We start from the raw sequence: 6154 nt of genomic DNA, 5'->3' as shown, positions 1-6154 counted from the left end.
TATGTTTGGCAAAAAACACGTCTAAAATACTATGTCACGCGTGTGTTTGACGAAAACAGAAAATCACGGTATCGAATCCCCTTAAAAGTATGGAAAAATTGTTTTCAGAAATATTTTATTATATAATACAGTGTGTTACAGGTAATCTAAGCTTATACTTAAATAGTAGTATATGTTTTCCTATCTTTATTAACCCCAACACATTTAAATACGCTTATATATAGTATAATGTTTAGTTCCTAGTGTCTACGCACATACGAAAACAAATATATTATAATGTAAACGAATTAGTTCGGTACAAATATAGAATATTTAATAACATAAAAATAATTTACTCTGCCATTATAGGCCACTATAATATGTCGTAACTCCATTTTTGTCAAAATCGAGATTTTGGTGTTTATTTTTAAATATTTATAAATTCTCTATCGATCTCCACACGATTTTTCTCATTAAGAATTCATATAAATAGATTTTAAAATACTTAACTAAGAAGATGGTATCATAAGATGATATTTATCTATGCTATGTCCATATATAAATTCATAAAGTTAAGAAGCAAATAGGCAGTATGTTCAAATATCAGAGCATACAGCAGTATGCCAGTATGTGCGATCTGGAGTTACCGCTTTTTTCCTACCTAATAATATTATTGAACTTACAGAGTATACTATAGTATACTATACATACTCTAGTATGTTTAACATAATTCATATTTTTAGTTTAAATTTAACATTAGTCCCGAAATATAATACTATAAGAAATAAATAAATAAATATTATACTATATTATGTTACCTACTGGCTACTGCCTACTGACTACTGGTAACTTGATAAGGAATAATATTTTATTTTCAAAATAAAAAATTCGTAATAATTACCTGTGTTTGTTGTTACTTATTGTGTTATAAAAGTTAAATTGTCAAAGTGCTATATTAAATCTTTTTCCCCTCTTCTCGTCATGTGTGTATGAATAAATATTAAATACATTTTAATCTAATACTAAAATGTAGGTACCTACATGGCTATATATGTTATTATAACTTAATTAAATATTATCAAAAATTCTAACACACATAAACATCACTTTTATGAACACTGTGATATTATGCTAATGATATCAACAGTAACTCCAAATAAAAGTGTACTTCCTGGTTCTTATCCTTTGATTCATGTAGATAAGCCAATATAGGATAATTTATATTATATAATCGATTTTATATTATTGTTAAGGTTTAATAATTAGAATACAATACCTATATTATATGCGCAATATGCTTACCTACTGGCTATTACAAAATTGTCGAAATGTAAATAAATATACATAATATGTTTTTGTTACCAATTTTAATCACCAATCTTAACTATTCCTCATATTATATTCTATTGTTTTTCAATTTTTCAACTCTACTAACTTCTTCTTAATACAATTATGTAGTAAGCAGCAAATAATAAGTGGGAACTATATTTGTAAACACAATAGTACAATTTATAGGTATAATAATAGCGGGAGATCTGATTGCATTTTAGGAGGGGGGAGCCTAAAATATCTTCCTAGGTACACAAAATGAGCCAATTAATAACATAAATAAAAATTACTATTATAATTTCGGGAGAACTTTTAATGATTTCTATCCTGTAGGGTGGACTAAGCCTTACGAGCAACTTCAAATCTTAGCCTACATATTATATAATATAATATTATAATCCATTCCATCGTAAATATTTTCCAAATTACAATTATAAAAAACATCGAATTTAACGCGTCGTACTATATGCGCAAATACGTGAAAAGTTTACACTATGGTATATTATAATATTTAATAGGTAGGTAGGTATTCTGAAATCCGTGGCTATTTATTGCAATATGATGTGGTATACAATGCAGAATCGGAATACCGGAAAGCCAAGGGTATATATATTATATATATATTATGTAGTCGTATAAGGTATATATAGAAGAGGATCGTATTAATAATAAATCTTTTAAAAGCGTGTGCGCGAAAAACCACTCGCGGTTTGTCGGACAGGCGTGGTGCGGTAGGGGTTGTTTTTCCTCTCGGAGGGATTTATATTTCCAGCTGTTATCTACTCGTACAGCCCGTGCCGCGGCGTTGTATTATATCGGACAGGGATATATAATACACACACACACACGCACACGTGTATATATCATAATAATAATAATAATAAACGTGTACGTATGTATCCGTATACGCGTATAATATGATGTGTGTGTATATATTCGCAATGGCGGCGGCGTCCGGGTAAGGTTAAGACGGTGGCGGTGGTATGAAGGGCTGTTTGTATATACACGGGATGGCGGGAGAAAAAATAGGGGGCGGTGGAGGACGAGGAGGAGGAGACGATGAAGGAGACGGAGAAGAAAAAGAAGGATGCAACACACATAACGCGCGGGGCGTCATCCGTTCCGGCCACTATGAATAGCGCCGCCAGGCTCCGTCTTGTAGATTTCCACTTTTATTGACCTCCCCACCCCGTGCCATACGCGCGAGCTACACACACGCACATATTATTATTATACTCGACTGAGGAGACCTTAAGGACTTGCGTGCGGGCACGGGTGTGTGTATAATATGTGAGAGCGTGTGAGTCTTTCACTTTTTTTCTCCATTTTTTCCCCCTCACGCGGCGCTCTCTCCGGAAAAATATGCGAAGGAACGAGCGGGGGTTATATATGTGATTTATGGTCATCTGCGGTAATAGTCGTTAGGGTTTTCTCGGTGCCCTCGGTCAATATGGATGGCGTATGATAAGAGAGAGATAGAGAGGGGGTGAGCGAAAGAGACGGAAAAGAGAGACTGAGACGGCGGAGAGCGCCAGCCACAGATAGACAGCAACGCGGCAGGATGCGCGTGTTATTTTTTATTTTGCTTTTTTATTTTTTTATGACGGTCTATAAGATATTTCCACGAACCCTCGGATGAGACGAGACAATAAAAACTCGAAGTTTCTATATTATACATTTTTTTACGACGGATTTTTGATTTTTGCATTTTTATATAAGACGTCTGTGCGGGTATTTCGCGAACAAATTATACATTCAATAGAAATGCGAAAAACTCGCGCAAAGTAATAATAATAACGCACTATTGTTTTATGATCAACCGGGGACCCGATTTGGTTTGGAGATGAATAAAAAAAAATTGAACCTGTCATGGTTTAAAAGTAAATTATTGAAGCGGAACGATCGCAATAAAAACAGCAAATGTTCAAGTTGAACTTTGGCTTATCATATATTTAGTGGTTGTTTCGCTAGAAGTTTACAGGGTACGACACCTATATTATAAGGGCGTAACGTCTCGTCTTATATTATATTATATGAACAGTATTGTACATAATGACAGTGTATAAAGTAGTAAAGCAGTAAAGGCTCAAATATGGTCCACTGGTAAAATATATTTAACTCTTTATAAATTGTTTTATTCGTTCGTCTAATATTGATATATTACGTGTTTGTTAATGGTTATTATTATTTTTTTTCCTATTAAATAATAAATAAATAATCGTCAGCTTCGTGATGTTTAAAATTACTTGATATACTTTTAGGTTTCTAGACATATAAATTTAAAACACCTAATAACCCTATTGTGTCCGTCCGTCTATCCGTTCTTCCGCCCATTAGTTACCAGTACGGCAGTACCTACATATTTACGATAGTTGTTTTTATTTATTTATTGTGTCCATAGTTACTGTAAATTATAAATTGTATGTGGAATAATAATCTTTATCGTTTTTAATTAAAATACGTATAGAAACCTAGAATTTAGCACGCTCACAGAGTGAGATTTCACAACTTGTTTTAGTTTATCGTTACAATAACATCTTATTGATTTTGGCGTTTCGTATTGATGATATTTGTAATATTTGTCAATTGTAATTGGGTACCTATCATAAGCTATGTAAGATTATTTTATATTTGAAAACTCGATTTTTAAACTTCTATATTACACCTATTTTCAACATAATAAATTGTATACAATACACTGTGTTAGATCCTGAGTGAAGTGAATAGGTAAAGGTGAGAAGGTACCTATAATGAGTTTTTTGTATAAAGTTTTTTTAAACATCTTCAAAATTTTGTCTTTCACCTTCATACATCTTATTTTAACGGTACTTTCATCGATAATTATTCAAGTTTCTCAGTACCTATAGTCATAATTTCACTACAAGAACATTCCAGATTTTATTTTTGAATATATTGCTTCATTTGTGAATATTTACAAATTATTTATGGCTTATATGTACAAAAAGTAAATTTATTAAAACAACGATGGGGTTGAATGTAATAAATAATAACTTGGGTTTATAACCAGCGGTTTAGACATACTTAAATTAATTACCTTAATTATTAGGTTAAGTTGATCCAGGACCAATTCCGGTTTAGGCGTCTCTCCGGATATCAAGGAAGTATTTTGCATGACAGTTTTGAGACGAGAAGGTTTGATTAAGAATTTAGTTTTGAGCGAAATCTTAGGTACTTAATGAATTCCGACGTTTTCGTTTTCGTATATTTGTATTTATTTATGTTTGAATGAAGAAATTAATTTTAAAAAACCACGGAGCTTTCGTAATGATATGAAGGCACATTATTAACTAAAAACCTCGTAACATTATTTAATTGAAAGGTTTATCGAAGCCCCAAACAACATTCCGTAAGACCTTAGACCATATTAGCAACAAGAGTAACTTATGCAGTACACAACTTTATTATTTAAAGGCGTTATTGTGCACCTATATTATACGTGGCAATACTTTTGAATTTAAAGGTGCATGATAAGATGGAACTGGGAATTGATTTGTTTGTCTTATAAAGTGATGACAGTGTTGAACGTATTTCGAGTAATAACTTTAGGTATTTCGAGGTCTTTAGGGGAATATCACAAAAAATGCTTCATTATTAATGTTGGTTCCTGAAGGTTGTAATATGGATCTAGTTAGTAGTTTGAACTTTTAGAGGTCGAAAGTAAGATATTCAAAGTACTGTTCAAAATTCTCAGGGGAAAAAATTACCGGAAAACTGAAATATTTATACTATATTATATTGTTTAAAAAATCGATTTTTACAAAATTCATCCGAATCATGAAAACAAGTAAATTATTTAGTAGTTAAGAATTAATGAAATTTTTAATTTAACAGCTAAGACTGTTGTAAATTTAATACATAATTCATCATATTATATTTTTTAACTAGAATTTAAATTGAAAAGTTTGTATAAAGCCACGTACCTACATTTTTACGAGTGAAGTTTGAATTTGGACAACAATGGGAATTATTCACTCGTAAAATAACAATTTATTATCGAACGGTTTTAAATATTTGTTGTAATTCAAAAAATATTATTTATAGAAACATGGAATATTTTACTTTTACTTAAAAATGACATATTCTATGCACAATGGCATTTTCAAAGTGTTTCGATTTGTTTCAAGCTATTTAAAGGTTATTCAAAATTTTTATTTATAGTTTCATTATTATATCATGTGAATTGTGAATAATAATAACCCTTATTCTTGTGTCTAACTAATATAAATATAAATAAATAATTCATGGGTTAAAGTTCAAAAAGTGTTAAACTACTGAGCCTTACCTTAATATATAGTAACTAGTAATATACTAATATAGGCACACTGTTCTTTAAAATAAATAAAGGGAGTATATGGAGATAATTGGAAATGATAGAATTTTTTTGTAGATCGTAGACATACACAAAAATAACAAATTTAGATATTTAAACTTTTATTTATTTTAATTCAATAGTTCTATATAATATTATCAGCAAGTTTTCTAATCAATACTAACAATAATTTAGCGAATAACAGTTCAGACACTTGACTTTCTATGCATGCATAGCAAAAGAAGATATAATAATAAATTATGTTATGTATCTAATGGTTATATTATATGATACATAATATGAAACATAATGTAACATAAAACAAAATAAGAAATAGTAAAACGCTAAATAACGATTAATTTCAGTAACAATATTTAGATTAAATAATATTTATACAATAGAAAATACACTTAAACATTACTATTAATATAATATTGACACACTCGATTAATATTTAGTTGAAGTTAAATTTAAATGTAAAACATTACGAACCAATCTTACATTTTATATAGTTGT

The sequence above is a fragment of the Acyrthosiphon pisum genome, chromosome A1, assembly GCF_005508785.2.
Source record: "Acyrthosiphon pisum isolate AL4f chromosome A1, pea_aphid_22Mar2018_4r6ur, whole genome shotgun sequence".
In the NCBI taxonomy this organism is placed as follows: domain Eukaryota; kingdom Metazoa; phylum Arthropoda; class Insecta; order Hemiptera; family Aphididae; genus Acyrthosiphon; species Acyrthosiphon pisum.
Note: the sequence above shows the minus strand (reverse complement) of the source record.